The sequence below is a fragment of the Halichoerus grypus genome, chromosome 9, assembly GCF_964656455.1.
Source record: "Halichoerus grypus chromosome 9, mHalGry1.hap1.1, whole genome shotgun sequence".
Lineage (NCBI taxonomy): Eukaryota > Metazoa > Chordata > Mammalia > Carnivora > Phocidae > Halichoerus > Halichoerus grypus.
The window spans coordinates 4,321,051-4,340,173 of NC_135720.1; the positions used below are offsets into that span (position 1 = coordinate 4,321,051).

At 38.1% G+C, this 19,123-nt stretch overlaps 1 pseudogene; it reads left to right on the top strand.

The window, feature by feature from the left end:
- Positions 1-14,493: 14,493 nt before the first annotated feature.
- On the top strand, positions 14,494-14,636 carry LOC118538238 (U2 spliceosomal RNA; annotated as a pseudogene).
- Positions 14,637-19,123: the final 4,487 nt, after the last annotated feature.

Genomic DNA, 19,123 nt, shown 5'->3' on the forward strand with positions numbered 1-19,123 from the left:
GGTGGCAATATTTAAACATCAAGAGATATAAATACCCAGACTTCTGGTCTTTTTGCAAATTCACAATGTATGGCCAGGTAAACCTTCGTTGTTTCATGGCAACATCCAAATGAAGCAGGTTTGAATTGTCCCTTTACTCCAAGAATGTTCCCTTCAACTAAACCTGGGCCCCATCACTTACTCAGGCATTCCTGATTCATCTTATATTTTGCCTGCTTTGCTCATCCTATGTCACCTCCCTGGTGCCTGGTGTCACCAGCAGCTCAGAGTAAGCAGGGGGAGATAGACTGGGCCAGGTTCCAGCTGATGTCCTCTCAGGTATCTCTCCCCTTTTGCTTTTTTCCTTCTATATCCCTGCGGCACTGTTTGTTGGCCATAGACCATGCCCCAGCAGGCTGGACAGCTGCTTCACTTAATGAGGGCTGCTTTGCCCAGAGACGGAAGGAGAGAGAGTACGAGAGAGTAAGAAAAAGAGCCCAGGGAGAGAAGTTATCTTAACTTTGCTGCAGATTCTGCAAGTATTTTAATGCTGAAGAAACAGGCATGATTTGGTAAAAGATGCCTACAAGGTTCTCAATGACAGACCTTATAACCTTTTATTAAAACTCTTCTTGAAATGGAAATCTTTTATCTTTTTTTTTAAGATTTATTTATTTATTTGAGAGAGAGAGAGAGAGAGAGAGAGCACAAGCAGGAGGGGCAGAGGGAGAGGGAGAGAGAGAATCCCAAGCATACTCTCCGTTGAGTGCAGAGCCCGGTTTGGGGCTCCATCCCACAGCCCTGAGATTACGACCTGAGCCGAAACCCAGAGTCAGATGCTTAATCCACCGCACCACCCAGGCGCCTTCAAATCTCATTTCAATGTATAGATCTGCTGTGACACTTGTGGAGGTTTCTAGGCATTAGGAATATAATGAGCATATAAGAACAGGGCTCTTTGCTATCCCTCTGTCCCAGTGCCCACCTTGTTTATGTGGAGACTTGAGCTGTCAGCGTTCGCTGGGCACACACATTTATGGTCAGAGAAGAGCTAAAGTCATTTCAAATGGACTTGTCAAACCACAGCTTTAAAATATTCTTTTATTAAATTGTATCAGATAAATAGAAAAGTTCACAAATCATAATTATATAGTTCAACAGTTATCCCTACATGAGCACACCCATGACCTTCAATCAAGTTCCTTGTGTTTTTACTTAATGAGGTATCTAACCTTAGGCCAACTTTAAAAATTTCCATCTGAAATATAGTCTTTTGATTTCAGTCCATCGTTATAATTCTATCCATCATGTTAAAGAAACCGGATCTCCAGTGGACCAGAAAACAATTCTTGTGGGTTTCTTTTGTCCCTACTGAACATTCAAACCCACTCTGTGGGACAAGTTTTTCTCTTACACATGAATGAAATCTGGGCCAAGTGCAATAATTTTTCAGTTCACTTTTTAGTGATAGAAAGTTTTCAATTATTTCCATCCCTCCACAAGTGCTCTCAATTCCATAATTTTCCACAATTAAAATGTCCATAATTTTAGTAAGAAGAAGAAAAAAATCTAAATTGGAAATTAAATCTATTAATTTGAGCTTGCCTGCACATAAGGGTCCAGATATTAAGGAAGGGCTGATGTGGTCTGCTTACCCACCTTATTTAAGATTGTTTTCTGATTCTTCTGAGCTCAGGGATGGAAGTTTGGAGTAAAGCAGTAGAGAGGCAGGAAATATTTTACTTCTGCTGGTACCGTCCTGAGAACTCCCAGGACTTGGTTATTATTCAAAGCTGCCTCTGTCTATGTTTGATGCACGATCAACTACTCAAATTCTTTTCAAAACATTTCTGAGTGTTTCGGGGACCCTCCCAGGCCATGAAGCTCTTTCACTCAGCTGATCTGTGACTTTGGCTGTCTCCCTCAGCCTTTTGTGGTCCACCCAGCAGTTATGATCCTATTTCCATTTTGAGTATTTCACCTGGGCCAGATCTAAGGTTAATCCAAAGGAAGTTCTCTCTGTGAGCAGGAAATCCTAACAGATTTGTGGCCTCACTACACACTGGGATACTCTCTGTATTCATATTGCTCCATCTTCAGAGCATGCAGGCATCCCACAACTCTTCCTTAAAAACTTCTCAGCTAGGAGTCCGACACCAATGGACACATGTGAACCTCTCCAGTGTTTTCCTTGATAGTCTTCTTGATATGGTTTTGCAGGACACACTCCTTGCTGAGGCAGCTGTAGGGGAATGAGAAGCTGGATCAAGAAGTGTCATACTATCATTTTATTACATGGTCTATGGAAATCTTTTTGAAATCTGGCTGTCAAAGTAAATTTACTATCCCTTTTAGCTTGGTTTCACTTACAAATTTTAAATGCAGATTTTCTGCCATTAACACTTTAACTGACAGTTGGAAGAAAGGGCCATGGCCAGGGATAAAGTCCACCTGGTAGGCCACTGCTCCTGAGCTGGTGTGATCCAGAGAGCAACACTGTTCATGCATGATTTGACTGCATTGCTACCTAACTGTATTATCAGTCAAAATCTCTATGTTGTGCTCACAATTATGTATCACGGGTATTCTTTTCAAATGCTTGGTAGAAATCCACAGATATTAAGTGCATTTTTAAAAGGAAGTCTATTCAGAAGAATATACAAGAAACACACCAAAAAAATAGGTAATGAAAGGAGGCTTTTAAAAAATTATTTGAGATTTCCTGGCAGGAGCTTCTGACTGAGATGCTAGAAATGGAAAAACCTAGTTTGAATGTCATTAGAAAATTATTAGTGTGAAAAAAGGCAAATTACAAACTGGGAAGAATACTTATAACATGACAGGCAAATGATTAATGCTTTTTATTATTTCAAAACCCCAAGAAATCAGTAAGACAAAGACAATGTCTCCATTAAAACTGGCAAAAGATATGAGCAAGTAATTCATAAATTACCATGATGAAATCCAAATTTGTTAATTATCCAAGAAATGCAAATATAAACAAAATAGGAAGCCATTTTTTATCTTTCAAACTGGCAATGGTAAATGGTAGTGCTTGATGTTGGCAAATGTTCAAGATATTCTCATGCAAAGCTGATAGAAGAGAAAAAAATGTTATATATCTCAATTTGGCAAAGTGGATGAAAATGCTTGCAATATGGATATCCTTTGACCCATCAACAGGTCTAGAAATCTAAATCAGAGAGCTAACGAAGGTTGTGTGCCAAGATTAGCCACAGGAATGCACAGCATTGCTTCTCATAGTGAAAATTTTGAAAACAAAATTAAACATGAAATACTAGATCAATAGTTGAATTACTTTATATACTTCTTTATAATGGTGTATCCTTTATCCACCAAACCACATGTAACAAATTAAATGAAAAACGAATTATTCTTTAACAATTTGTATTTATTCAACATGTACATTATGTGAGGGGCTTTTCTAGGTGCTTATGATAAAGCAATGAACAAGATTGGTGAAGTCCCTAATCTCACAGACTTTACCTTCCAGCGAGTTCAAGCTAATTTCAGATAGCAAACACTTTGATAAAAATAAAGCAGGCTATGGACTAGAATAAAACAAATTAGGTAACAGTATCTATTGTATGATCTCATTTTAAGGGATAATTATATACACACGCATAGAATAGATTCTATAATTTCACTTTTTTGGTGTCCTATATGTTTAAAAAGTATGCATATATTGCTTTCTTTTTAAGACAAGTTATTTGTAAACTTAAAAGTTAATCTGAGGGGTGCCTGGGTGGCTTGGTTGGTGGGGCGACCAACTCTTGATTTTGGTTCAGACCATGATTTGGGCGTGTTGGGATACAGCCCCCAGTTGGGCTTCCACTCACCTGGGAGTATGCTTCTCTCCCTCTCCCTCTGCCCTTCCCCAATCCCTTGCACACTCTCTCTCTCTCTAAAATAAATAAATAAATAAATCTTTTAAAAGAAGTTAATCTAAGCAGCAGAAATACTTTAAATCATTTTCCTTTTAATGTTTTATAATTAACTGTTATAATTTCCTATATCTATTAATTATCATAAATTAAAACTCAGATTTTCTAATATCAAGTGACCTAAAGCATAATTGGATAAGGTGCATCTCTGTTCCTTTTCATCCACTTAGTAAATATTTATTAGGATAGCATGTGTTCACTGTATACATTTTTAAACCCACCCCCATAAATAATCTTATAGCAATACATAAATTTGGTTATATGCATGTATGTATAGTCCTTTCATAGTGAAGTCTGTATTTCTTCATACTCTTTTTTGCTTTATTGAACAGGTGTCTGCAAATTTCTTCTTTACCTGCACGTGGTGACCCGCATTATCAGCCCAAATGCACCATTCTACTTTTCCTCTTCCTCAGCTCCCTGGTCATATGCTACTCTGAAGACAAGTAAGCATCGTGTGGAAATGCAGGGCGACCCTCAACCACCTGGACATGGGAGATGCTGGAGAAATTCGTTACTTCCTATTCTTCAGACTGATGATTCTGGAGACCCCCTGTATGATTCACAGGGGTCTCAGCAGATACGGGCTCGGGATGGTACAGCCCTATTGGCCTTTGTCATCCTTTCTGTTTCCTCGTGCCTACTAAGGTGCCGCCTCCTAGAAACTCAGTTCACCCAAGTCCCATCCCAGGTTCTGATTAAAATAAGATGTCACATGCACTCACAAAGGGTTGTGGGTTTTGTTGTTGTTCATTTTATAAAAATGAGCTGTGTTATAGAAAATGTTTTGTGTTGTGATTTGTTCATTTTTTAAATGGAAATTCCTCTCAGCATGTTAGTGCATATGAATATATCTCTCCCACTTATTCTCTCTCCCACCCTCCCTCTCTGCCTGCCTCAGGATGCATATGCACATAAGAGATATGATGAGTAATACACATACAGATATATAGATATAGATATGATTCTGGTTCTTTGTTTATCCTTTTACCATCTCAAATAAAGCTGGAAGGAACCTTGGTATGTTCTAGTACTTGTTTTCTGTGGGCTGAATTGAAGAGTGAGAGTTCCTTGTCAAAAGGTATGTCAATAGTATTTTAATAGTGTTACATGATGACAGATGGGAGCTACACCTGTTGTAGGCACAGCATAATGTATAGACTTGTTGAATCACTATGTTGTATACCTGAAACTAATGTAATATCCTGCGTCACTTATACTCAATTTTTTTTCTAAAAAGGTGTGCATATACTCTTCTTTATAATTTTAACAATGATGTTGCCAATTATTGTCTTTAAAAAAGGTAGTATTACTTCCCATTTTTATGAAAAATGTTTTAAATTATTCTTTACCACACAAAACCTACTGGAAATAGGCTTTATAACTTACTTGTTTTCAGTTTAATGTAAAATGGTATATTATTGTTACTTTTATTTACATTTGTCTACTAGTGAATTTCACTTTTCATATGCTTCATGGCCTTTACATTTGTACCTCTGTTAATTATTATATTTAATTTTCTTTCCATTGTTTGTTCTTTCTTTTGCAAATTTGTATTATGTCATTTTATATCATGATAATAACATATCACCATCTGCATAATGAAAGCTTTCCACCTCACATGTTTGTCTACTGGCATTTTTTATGGTAACTTTTGTTCAACAAAGGTTTACATTTTTCTGTAATTCAATATGCAAATTTTTCTTTAAGAAATACTTAGGTTTCAAGCCTTGATTAAAAAGAGAATTTCTTTGACTCCCCATTTGTACTCTGCTAGGTTTTCTGTTGGCGTTAACTCTTTTCATTTTGTTTTTAACATTCAACCATCTAAAATTTATTTTGATAGGAGGTCTAAGATTTGCGTGAGTGTAGAGCCCTTTATTTTCATCTAGATAGACAGTCGACTGTGGCAATACCATTCATTAAATAAGCCACTGATTTTTTATTAGATTATGCTAACACCTATTTCTATATTCTGATACCCACTTTTGTTCCAGTGATTTATTTTTCTAATTTCATGTTTCAGTAGTGATCAGTTAGCTTATGCTGAGCTTCAAACATCCCCAAAATGTCAATGTCTTAAACCAACAAATGTCTATTTTTTGTTCATTATGCATGTTCGGTGCAGCTATTTTGAGATCCATGGTGAACTAGTCTCCAGTAACATGCATCCTTCCACTGTTTATAGCAAGTAGAAGGGAGTTATGACCAGACATTCACTGTGTTTCTGCCTGGAAAGGACACACTAAGCATTACGCTAAATATATTTCACTGGTCAAAGCAAGGTACATGGCTATATTTCTTCAGAAATGATGAGGAAGGAAAAGGAGAATTAAAATAGCTGTGGACAACCATAATGTTTATCCTTACGTGCAAGTACCAGACTGATTTTATTAGTGTTTGTGGTACTGTGGATTGGTGTCTTTCATCAGTTCAAAAAAACCCCTCAGTCTTTACCTCTTCCATTGAACCCAGCTCATTTTCTTTTTTTTTTTTTTAAAGATTTTGTTTATTTATTTGACAGAGAGAGACATAGCGAGAGCAGGAACACAAGCAGGGGGAGCGGGAGAGGGAGAAGCAGGCTTCCCGCTGAGCAGGGAGCCCGATGTGGGACTCGATCCCAGGACCCTGGGATCATGACCTGAGCCGAAGGCAGACGCTTAACGACTGAGCCACCCAGGCGCCCGAACCCAGCTCATTTTCTATCTTTGCTTTCCTTCTGGAAATTCAAATAGATGATAGTTGATGCTCATACATAGTCCTCCATGTATGTTATTTATTATTTTACATTTCTACCTCTTTGCCATCTATGCTGCATTTTAATTTATTTTTTTAAATTTTTAAAAAGATTTTATTTATTCATTTAAGACACAGAGATACAGAGAGAGAGAGAGAGCTTGAGCAGGGGCAGAGACAGGAGCCCGATATGGGGCTTGATCCCAGAATCCTGGGATCAGGACCCCAGCCGTAGGCAGACACTTAACCATCTGAGCCACCCAGGTGCTCCTGTAATTTATTTTGATATATTATCCTACCAATTAATTTCTTCTGCTGCTATGTCTATTTTTAGAACATATTTATTGTGTTTTAATTTCATTCTCAGCATTTTTTACTTGTAGTATTTGCTTCTTTTGCAAGTCTGATAAGTTGTTTTTATTAATTCCCAGATTTTTACCATTTTTTCAAATTTAATTTGTATTTCTTTTTTTAAAAGATTTTATTTATTTGAGAGCAAGCGTGAGAGTGAGAGCAAGAGTGAGAGAGAGAGAAAGAGAGAGAGAGAGAGAGCATGAGCAGGGTGGAGGGGCAGAGGGAGAGGGAGAAGCAGACTCCCTGCTGAGTAGGGAGCTCAATGCAGGGCTCAATGTGGGGCTCAATCCCAGGACCCTGGGATCATGACCTGAGCCAAAGGCAGTCGGTTAACCGACTGAACCACCCAGGTGCCCCTAATTTGTATTTCTTTAACCAAGGTAAGATAGTTGCTATATCATATATTGTCTGATAATTTCCATATGTAAACAGTTTTAAGTCTATTTTTTCAATCTATTTTTTTCTACTTATTCTTGGTTGTGATGTCTTGATTCCTTGTGGGGTTAGGTATTTTTGATTGTTAGGTGCTAGTTTTCCTTGAATAATCATTTGTGGGGATTATTCAGGGCATAGGATGAAGGTGTTATCATTTGAAAAACATTTGAATCTGTCTCTCCCTGGGGCCTATAAACATTTTAAATTGGGGCCACTTTAAATTAAATTGATGGCTACAAGTGTTGCAGACCAGCCACGTTACATATGTTGAGTTGCAAGATGAACAAGCGCAGCTTTGTGTTCAAAGAAAGAAAATGGTCTCCTTGAAGGGCTAGAGAACTTGAATGGAGAAATAGAAAATATAAGAACTAAAACTCCATGCAGTGTGATAATTGAAATGAAAAATTCACTAGATGGATTCAACAGCAGAGTGGAGATGACAGAAGAAACACTCAGTGAAACTGAGGATAGCTCGATAGACATTAGCAAATCTGAAAAACAAAGAAAAAGCCAATGAGAAATGAACAGAGTCTCAGAGCCCTGTGGCACCAGGTCAATGTGTCAGTAGGAATGTAATTGGAATTTCAGAAAGAGAAGAGACAGAGAAAGGAGCAGAGAAAATATATGAAGAAACAATGATTAAAATTTTTCTACATTTAGTGAAAATGTTATACAGATCCATGAAGATCAACACACTCCAAGCAGGATAGATTTAAAAAAAAAATTCACCTGGGAACATTGTAACTGAACCACTGAAGGTTAAATATAAGGAGAAATTATGAAAACAAGAGAAACGTCCCATAAAAAGGAGAAAAAGACAATCCATCCTGAGTTCCTTTTAGAAAAAATAAGAGCCAGAAAATATTGGCCCAATGTATTCACGCTGTTGAAAAACAAGCAATATCAAAATCCTTTAAAAATTTCTTTTGAGGGACACCTGGGTGGCTCAGTCGGTTAAGTGGCTGCCTTCGGCTCAGGTCATGATCCTGGGGTCCTGGGATCAAGTCATGCTTCCAGGGGGGTGTCCCTGCTCAGCGGGGAGCCTGCTTCTCCCTCTGCTTACTACCCCTCCCCCTGCTTGTGCTCTCTCTCTGTCAAATAAATAAATAAAATCTTTTAAAAAATTTATTTTGAGTATACTCAATGTTATATTAGTTTCAGGCATAAAACATAGTGGTTCTACTTCTTTATATGTTAGGCTGTGCTCAGCACACGTCTAGCTGCCGGCTGTTACCGCACAGCCCCATTAAAATGCCATGACCTGTATTCTCTCCGTGCTGTCCTTCTTGCCCCCATGACTTATTCACTCCGTAACGGGAAGCCTGTACCTTCTATGCCCCTGCCCCCATTTTTCCCATCCCCCCCACTCACCTTCCCTCTAACAAATGTTTGTTCTCTGTATTTGCAAGTCTGATTCTGGTTTTGTTTGTTTGTTTATTCATTTGCTTGTTATTTTTTTTTTTATTCCACATGAGTCAAAACTCAATGAAGAATTCTACCTGCAACTAACTTATCCTGAGAAAAATGAAGATGAAATATATTTTTGGTACCAGAGAAACAAAATGGAAACTATTTGTCACCAGAAGATATGCATTATAAGAAATGCTAAAAAAAAAAAAAAAAAAAAGGTACTCCAGGCCAAGGGAAATGATCCAAGATGAAAAATCCAATCTACAGGAAGGAATGACATGTTGCATGAATGGGGAATATGTGAGTAAACATGAAAGATTATCACATACACACACACACAAGTGTGGACACCTGCACACACACGTGTATCCACACACACACATTCACGTTCACACACTTTGAAGGTTAATCATAGCAGTGGCCCTGGAGTTGGCTTGAGCTGTTTTGTTGAAGTAAGTGATGCACCTGCATAGCACTGACCCCTAGTGAAGGCATTAAAGGTACTGGTTAATTAATATGCTGTTTGTGATGAGGGGTCCAAGGAGAGTTCGGGGGGTTTGTGCAATAGAGTTGATGATTTGTGCTGGTCCAGGTAAGAAACCCAGAGGGCTCCACCTTGGGGGGCTTGTTGTACAGCAAGCTGGTCATACACCATGTGATGAGCCAGGTATAAGAAGCCCTGGTTGAGAATCTATTCTGATGTACTCCATGAACATGTTAGTGATTCTGAATTTGAAAAGAAAGCACACCCAGTTGTGAGCCCCTGAAGAAAGAGGACTATCAGGGCTGATCCTGGTCTCTGTAGGACTGTGCAGTGAGAAAACCCATAGATATCCTCACCTTAGTGTAGTTGCTACTTGTATCCTTTTCCTGAAGTAAGCGATTCATTGATGTTGCCATCTGGGGTCCCATGAGTCTCCTTTATTAAGAAAAATCAAACCCTGTGTGACTGAAACCACTAGTGTTTTATCTATCTCATTAAAAGATACATGACTATTTAAAGCAAAAATGGTAACATTTTTGTTCAGTTTATAATGTATATAGATAAGTAGGACAATAAGCCCTACAGATGGGAGTGTTACAAACATACTGATCAGAAGTCTCCTATTTTACCTGACGTAATTGAAAAATATTTCTAAGACTACTATCATAAATTAAAGATGCATATTATAATCACTAAAGAAACTACTAAAAAGTAATTCAAGTAAATAGACCAAAAAAGCCATTAGTGGGAATAAAATGGAATCCTCAAGAATATTTAATTAACAAAGAAATTAATGAGGGCAAGGAGGAACAAACATGAAGCAAAACAGAAAAGTAGTAAACAATTAGGAATAATGGTATACTGACACCCAACCATATCAGTAACAGTGTTAAATCAATCAAGACAAAGATTTTCAGACTGGATTTGAAAAGTGTCAATTCTAGTCTGTCTACAAGAAATACCTAAAACAACATAAATAGGTTTAAAATATGTTAGAAATAATATGCCCTGAAAACAAACAACATCAGAAAGAAGAGAGGCTATAAAGAGCTCATAATGATCAATAGGCCAACACATCAGGAAGCCATAACTATTACATACATATATATAAAACGGTTGTAGCTAAAACTGACAGGATTTTAGGGGGAAATAGAGAAAGGGGAACCCTCCTACACTGTTGGTGGGAATGCAAGCTGGTGCAGCCACTCTGGAAAACAGTATGGAGGTTCCTCAAAAAGTTGAAAATAGAGCTACCGTACGACCCAGCAATTGCACTACTGGGTATTTACCCCAAAGATACAAATGTAGGGATCTGAAGGGGTACGTGCACCCTGATATTTATAGCAGCAATGTCCACAATGGCCAAACTGTGGAAAGAGCCAAGATATCCATCGACAGATGAATGGAAAAAGAAGATGTGGTATATATATACAATGGAATATTATGCAGCCACCAAAAGGAATGAGATCTTGCCATTTGCAACGACATGGATGGAACTGGAGGGTGTTATGCTGAGCGAAATAAGTCAATCAGAAAAAGACATGTATCATATGTTCTCACTGATATGAGGAATTCTTAATCTCAGGAAACAAACTGAGGTTGCTGGAGTGGGGGGTGGGGTGGGAAGGATGGGGTGGCTGGGTGATAGACACTGGGGAGTGTGTGTGCTATGGTGAGCGCTGTGAATTGCATAAGACTGTTGAATCACAGACCTGTACCTCTGAAACAAATAATATATTATATGTTAAAAAAAAAAAAAAGAAGACAGTAGGAAGGGAAAAATGAAGGGGGGGAATCGGAGGGGGAGACGAACCATGAGACACTATGGACTCTGAGAAACAGACTGAGGTTCTTGGGGGGGGTGGGAGGATGGGTTAGCCTGATGATGGGTGTTGAGGAGGGCACGTTCTGCATGGAGCACTGGGTGTTATGCACAAACAATGAATCATGGAACACTATATCTAAAACTAATGATGGAATGTATGGGGATTAACATAACATAATAAAATAAAAGAAAAAAAAAACCCCTCACACAAATTTGGAGATATTAACAGTTGGCAATATTAATTCATCTTTCTTTGTAACTTACTAGACAATCAGAGAAAAATAATTCGGAATAAAGTAGATCTGAAGAACCACTTTAGCCTAATTGACATTTCTGTAAGGGCCTTCTTGTCATTTTAAACCCTACTGCTGTATGAACACTATCTGGACCGGCTACTGCTACTCCTCTTGTTGTTTCCTCTGCTGGGTTCACACACTGTTGTTTCTTCTGCTTCATTGTTTCAGTTTTACTTTTTTTTTGATAGAGTCTTTTTTATTAAAGATTTTTTTTATTATTTGAGAGAGAGACAAAGAGAGAGGGAGCTCGAGTTGGGGGGGGAGGGGCAGAAGGAGAAGCAGACTCCCTGCTAAGCAGGGAGCCCATGACAATGATGACTATGACGTGGGGCTCAATCCCAGGACCCCGGGGTCATGACCTGAGCTGAAGGCAGATGCTTAGCCGACTGAGCCCCCCAGGCGCCGCTGATAAGTGTCTTTTCTCACACGGTTTTCTGACAGCAATATACTTGGCTTGTTTGCATACCCCTTAGTTAGGCTTTTATTTTTCTTTTTATCCTGACAATTATAAATGTGATTATTTGGGCATCTCTCTCTCTTTTTATTTCCTCTTTGTTTCCAGTGTTGGTTTTTTTATCTGATAGGATACTGGATTTTCAGTTTAAAAACCTTTGAGATTTTCCCTGTATCCTCCAAATTATCCTCAAACCATGCCTTGATTTGATTCATAACTGTTTGCATCAATCCTCTCTGCAAATGGTAAGCCATTCTATTTTGCAGGCTCAGCTCCTTCTACCTGTCTTATCATCATTTAATTAATTAATTAATTAGTGTAAAGAATCAAATAATTATTACGAATAAGTTCTTGATTTGTCTATATTCTTTTTCTGAAGCTTCTGTTATGAATATTTTTGTCCTTCTAGTCTACCCTCCAATTTCTAATGTTTCCCTCAAGATGTCCTTTTTTTTTACATTTGTGCACTATGGGTTTGAAATTTCTTGAACTTGATTTTACAAACCACAATCACAGTGGTGACTGTGTTTTTCTTCAGTGCACCTATTCCGTTTTATAGAAGGCCTCATGCTTTCTTCTTCAGACCCAAAAAGATGAGTAGACATTTGTGTGTTACATTTCAAACCTTAATGTTCTCCCTCTCTCTCTCATATTTTTGTGGGGCTCCTCTGTGTCCCCTGGCAGACCAATATCCTGTTTTCCTGCAAGGTCTCCCTCTCTCTAGCTATTTGGCTATTCAGCCTACCCTAGATGGTTGTGTTGTTCATTGGCTTGTTTTATAGGAAGCTGTCACTATGGCATAGAGCTGAGAGAATGCTTGTTGCCTGCTGAGGATTCAGAGGAGTTTTTCACTCTCTGGCCCCAGTCTTTGGGGCATAGAAGACTCAACCCCCCTTGTCAGCTCTCTCGATCCAGTCAGCAACCTGTAATTGTCACATGATGGAGGGGTGACTTTCTTCTAAGGCCATGTCTTTATGTTGCCTTTGAGTCCTTTCCCCCAGCCATGACATTGTTCCTCAGTGTTTATTGAAGGGGATGAAAGCCTGCAGGGCATGCTTGTTCTCTTTGCAGGGACCCCCATGAATACCCCCCTCCTCACTTCGATCATCTTGCACTGCAGCTCCGTTTAGGAATGACCTGCTCCATGTTGTGCTCCCAGCAGAGCTATTTCTCCAAGCAGTATGCTCCAGAGCTGCGTGATTGCAGTTGCCTTTCCTCTAGCCCTTTTGGACATTATGTCATCTTGAAATTGAGGTTATAATAGATTTGTGAAAAATTCAGAACAATGAAGGATAACCCTCAGCAACCCTGTGCCAGAGGGAATCCTTTAGAATCTTGTGACTCTCCAAAGCACACATGAAAAAAATAAATCTTCTGTTTTTCTTGATTGGAAGCAGGAAGAAAATGAAAGAGCAATGGAAGAGCATTTTTGGAAGTCAACAAGACATGAGTTCCCGGGATGGGAAGACCATGAACATGGAGAAATCCCAGCAGTAATTATATGAGACTGGGAAGGTAATCGCACTGAGAAACATAATTGCAACTTTTCAAGAAAAATTGCCAGGACAACTTTGAGATAGTACTGGTTACAGAGCCAGAACCATTGAATTGTGTGCCTAATAAGAACCGTAAATAACAAATATATTGAAAGAAATTTTAATATATATTTTTGGTTTCAGAATTGATGAAATATATCTGAATAATACATAAAGTCAGATAGCATTTCCTGCAAATAATTCTCCAAGCTTCACCGGTTAATTATACTTTCAACTGAAATAAAGAAAAAAATACATTGTATTCCATGTAAGATGTTAAAATGACCTGAGACAATTTACCTATTATAATAAATATTCTAATCAAGTTTCTCCACTAGAAAAAAAACCATACGTAATGCATTGAAAAGAAATTACTATAGCTTTATTCAAATTCTAATTTGTACCACTGGCTATTGAAGCCTTTCTATAGAAACACCATACATACAGATTCATAGGAGAGAAAGGGAAAAAAAAGTCTACATTGTTGCTGCTTTTCTTGCAAAAAAAATTCTAGGGAAATGCCAAGTTGACATGAATGTGAAAAGAATTATAGCAGGTGTAATACATGGCCATTTAAATAAATGGTATTGATCTCCACTTATCGTAAACTGAAAAGCCCAAGAATCATTGACATTCTCGCTATTGGCTTTTCTCTCTAAATCTGTTCTAGAAGATAGCAATTTGTTATGACAACCTGTTCTATTCATTAGGACTAGAAAGCATCAGGCATTTGTCAATATACATTCTGAGCAATGTATTCAGTGCAAACAGCATACTGTAGCTGAAAATTAGTCTGCAAAACCAGCTACTTGATAAACTAGGTACCAATGTGGCATTTAGACCTTTTCTATAGAAACTGCAAAATGTAAGAAGAAATTTTGCTTTTTCCTGAATGCATATGTATATATCCATTTTCTTCAATACATTAAATGCTGGGTTGTGCTTTGGAAGCATGACATGTAAATGGCAATAAAACATATGCACATAAATTCAAACAATCTTACCTTAGGTATAATGATGATCGCTTCTCGGCCTTTTGGCTAAGATCAAGTGTAGTACCTTAGGTATAATGAGTTGCTGAATTTTACCAAGATAAAAGTTCTATGGGTCCAAATAGTCTCTATTATTCTGTAACGACAAACAATCTCAGTGAATTACTCATAAAAAGAGGGTGTTTTTTCCCACAGATAGTGTGCTCTGGGTCTGTGTAACTCACTAGGGCAGCTGCCCCATGTGTTGGCTTGACATTCTGAGCTGCGTCAGTCAGGGCTTCCTTGCAGACATCTCCAAAGCAGTAAATGCTTCTGAGCTCACTACACCATGGGAAGAGCCACCTGGAGACGGAGCACCAGCTGGGAGGCGTACGACTATGTTTGCAAGTGATGAGAGTGACTCGTGTCACTTCTCATCATCAGGGCAAGTCAGGTGTACCTGCTTTTGAGGGGATGAAGGAACACAAGAATCCCATATATGCAGGTGTCGAGGAGAACTGGACAACTGGACATTGCTGAACAATGGTTGCCTACCTTCTTTGCTGCTCTTTTGAATTCTTCCAACCCTCAAGTTCACCAATAAACATGTCCCACAGCCTTCAACACCATTGTGAATAATAGCTTTTATCCTAGATTGACTGAGAGCCTGGCACTGTGCTAGACACCCTGGAAGTGTTCTCTTACTCGGTCCTTACATACATCTATATGGTCAGTGTTTTGGCATCCCCATTATTCAGACTGCGAAACTTTATTATCACAGTATGCATGCAGTCAGGACTCGAATCCAGTTCTTTTTCTGATTCCAAAGCTTATTTCCCATGTTACTGTCTCACCTTATGATTTGCTTCCATTCACCAATTACTGGCCTAGTTCTTTTATTTTAAAACCTACCATCATAAAATGCTTATGAAATGATATTAGAGAATGAAGAGTGGGAAATAACAGCTTAGAAGCTGGTCTGTAACGCATCCTTTTTATTGGAGAACATCCAGGGTGAGAGGGAAAAAGAGAAAAAAGAAAAAAAAAATGATTAGATCTCCCTTTACACCTGCTAATCTGAATTCCTAGTAGAACTTACTAGTGGAAGATAATGAAGAGTCCTTATCTCCAGAATGCCTTTAGCAGGTTCTATCTGCACTGCTTGTATTTCTTATACTAAACCAATTTTATGGATTTATGGTTTATTGAATTTTGGGGCATTCCCACTTAAAATATCAATGGCAGTATATATTTATAAGGGTATAAAATGGAGATGTTTTGTGCCCCAAATATCCCTCTTTGTGTAGGTGACACCTGTTTTTTTTTTTGTTTTTTTTTTAGGTGACACCTGTTTTAATATCAGAGATCTCACGTCAGTCTGGGGCAGAGAATGTCCTGATGCAGCAAGGAATGACCTGTAGCCTCAGGCAGACTCTGTGCTTCACTAGGTCTCAAAGCTGTCTCTGCCTTCTGGTTTATCAAAAAGGCTGATACTGCTTTGAATCTCCAATTCTTGTAGGAATGATTTGGCCACCCCAAACTTTGTGCTGTCCTAATGTCTAACCAACTTTATCACCTGTCTGATTTATATTATTAATGCTTAGGAAATAGGATTGTGCTCTTTTTTTAATTTAAATTTTAGTTAGTTAACATACAGTAAAATAATGATCTCTGGGGTAGAATTCAGTGATTCATCACTTAAACACAACACCCGGTGCTCATCACAAGTGCCCTCTTTAATCACCATCATCCATTTATCCCAACCCCCACCCACCTCCCTCCATCAACCCTGTTTGTTCTCTGTTGTTAAGAGTGTCTTATGGCTTGTTTCCCTCTCTCTTTTTCCACCTTCCCATATGTTCATCTGTTTTCTTTCTTAAATTCCACATATGAGTGAGGTCATATGGTATTTGCCTTTCTCTGACTGACTTACTTCACTTAGCATGATACACTCTAGCTCCATCTAGGTCATTGCAAATGGCAAGATTTCATTCTTTTTGATGGCTGAGTAAAATTCCATTATATGTATATACCACATCTTCTTTATCCATTCTTCAGTTGATGGGCTCTCTTTATAGTTTGGCTATCGTTGATAAGGTTGCTTTAAACATCGGGGTGCATGTAACCCTTTGAATCTGTATTATTGCATCCTTTGGGTAAATACCTAATAGTGTAATTACTGATCATAGGGTAGTCCTATTTTTATATTTTTGAGGAACCTCCATACTGTTCTCCAGAGTGGCTGCACCAGTTTGTATTCCCACCAACAGTGTAAGAGGATTCCCCTTTCTCTACATCCTTACCAACACCTGTTGTTTCTTGTATTGTTGACTTTAGACATTCTGACAGGTGTGAGGTGGTATCTCATTGTGGTTTTGATTTGTATTTCCCAGATGAGTGATGTTGCGCATCTTTTCATGTATCTATTACCTATCTGGATATCTTTGGAAAAGTGTCTGTTCATGTCTTCTGCCCATTTTTTAACTGGATTATTTGTTTTTTGGGTGTTGAGTTTGATAAGTTCTTTATAGATTTTGGATACTAACCCTTCATCAGCTATGTCGTTTGCAAGTATCTTCTCCCAATCTGTAGGCCGTTTTTCAGATTTGTTGATTGTTCTCTTCACTGTACAGAAGCCTTTTATCTTGATGAAGTCCCAATGGTTCATTTTCACTTTTGTTTTCCTTGCCAACGTGTCTAGTAAGAAGTTGCTACACCTGATGTCAAAGAGGTTGCTGCCTGTTTTCTCCTCTAGGATTTTGATGGTTTCCTATCTCACATTTAGGTCTTTCATCCATTTTGAATTTAGTTTTGTGTATGGTATAAGAAAGTGGTCCACTTTCATTCTTCTGCATGTGGCTGTCCACTTTTCCCAACGCCATTTATTGAAGAGACTATCTTTTTCCCATTGGAGATTCTTTCCTGCTTTATTGAAGATTAGTTGATTGTAGAGTTGAGGGTCAACTTCTGGGCTCTTTATTCTGTTCCATTGATCTATGTGTCTGTTTTTCTGTCAGTACCATACTGTCTTGATGATTACAGCTTTGTAATAGAGCTTGAAATCTGGAATTGTAATGCCTCCAGTTTTGTTTTTCTTTTTCATGATTGCTTTGGCTATTTGGGGTCTTTTGTGGTTCCATACAAATTTTAGGATTGTTTGTTTTAACTCTCTGAAAAATTCTGATGGTATTTTGATAGGGATTGCATTAAATGTGTAGATTGCTTTGGGTAGCAAACTTTTTAACAATGTTTGTTCTTCCTGGGGCACCTGGGTGGCTCAGCCATTAAGCATATGCCTTTGGCTCAGGTCATGATCCCGGGGTCCTGGGATCGAGCCACGCATCAGGCTCCCTGCTCAGTGGGAAGCCTGCTTCTCCCTCTCCCACTCCCCCTGCTTGTGTTCCCTCTTTCAGTGTCTCTCTCTGTCAAATAAATAAATAAAATTTTATAAACAAAACAAAACAAAAACCAGTGTTTGTTCTTCCAATCCATGAGCAAGGAATGCTGTTCCATTTCTTTGTGTCTTTAATATCTTTCATAAGTTTCTATAGTTTTCAGCATACAGATCTTCTACCTCTTTAATTAGGTTTATTCCTAGGTATCTTACTGTTTTTGGTACAATTGCAGATGGGATCAATTCCTTGATTTCTTTTGCTGCAGCTTTGCTATTGGTGTATAGAAATCCAACAGATTTCTGCACATTGATTTTATATCATGCAACTTTTCTGAATTCATGTCTTATTCTAGAAATTTTTTTGGTGGAGTCTTTTGGGTTTTCTACATAGAGTATCATGTCTTCTGCAAATTATAAAACTTTGACTTCTTCCTTGCTGATTTGGATGCCTTTTATTTCTTTCTGTTCTCTGATTGCTGAGGTGAAAACTTTCCAGTACTATGTTAAATAGTAATGGTGAGAATGGACATCCTTGTTTTGTTCCTGACTGTAGGGGAAAGGCTCTCAGTTTTTCCCCATTGAGATGATATTAGCTGTGGGTCTTTCGTATATGGCTTTTATGATGTTGAAGTATGTTCTCTCTACCCCTACTTTGTTGAGGGTTTTTTATCAAGAAAGAATGTTGTATTTTGTCAAATGCTTTTTCTGCATCTATTGACAAGATCATATGATTCTTATTCTTTCTTTTATTAATGTGGTGTATCATGTCGATTGATTTGCAAATATTGAACTATGTCTGCAGCCCAGGAATAAATCCCACTTGATTGTGGTGAATAATTCTTTTAATGTACTATTGGATTCGATTTGCTCGTATTTTAGAGAATTTTTGCAAGCATGATCATTAGGGATACTGGTCTGTAATTCTCATTTTTAGTGTGGTCTTTGTCTGGCTTTGGAATCAAGGTCATGTTGGCTTTGTAGAATGAGTTTGGAAGTTTTCCTTCCATTTCTATTTTTTGGAACAGTTTGAGGAGAATAGTTATTAACTCTTCAAATGTCTGGTAGAATTTCCCTGGGAAACCATCTGGCCCTGGACTTTTGTTTATTGGGAGATTTTTGATTAGTGATTCAATTTCTTTGCTGGTTATGTGTCTGTTCAAATTTTCTATTTCTTCCTGTTCAGTTTTCGTGGTTTATATGTTTCTAGGAATTTGTCCATTTCTTCCAGATTGCCCAGTTTGTTGGCATATAATTTTTCATAGTAATCTCTTATAATTGTTTGTAT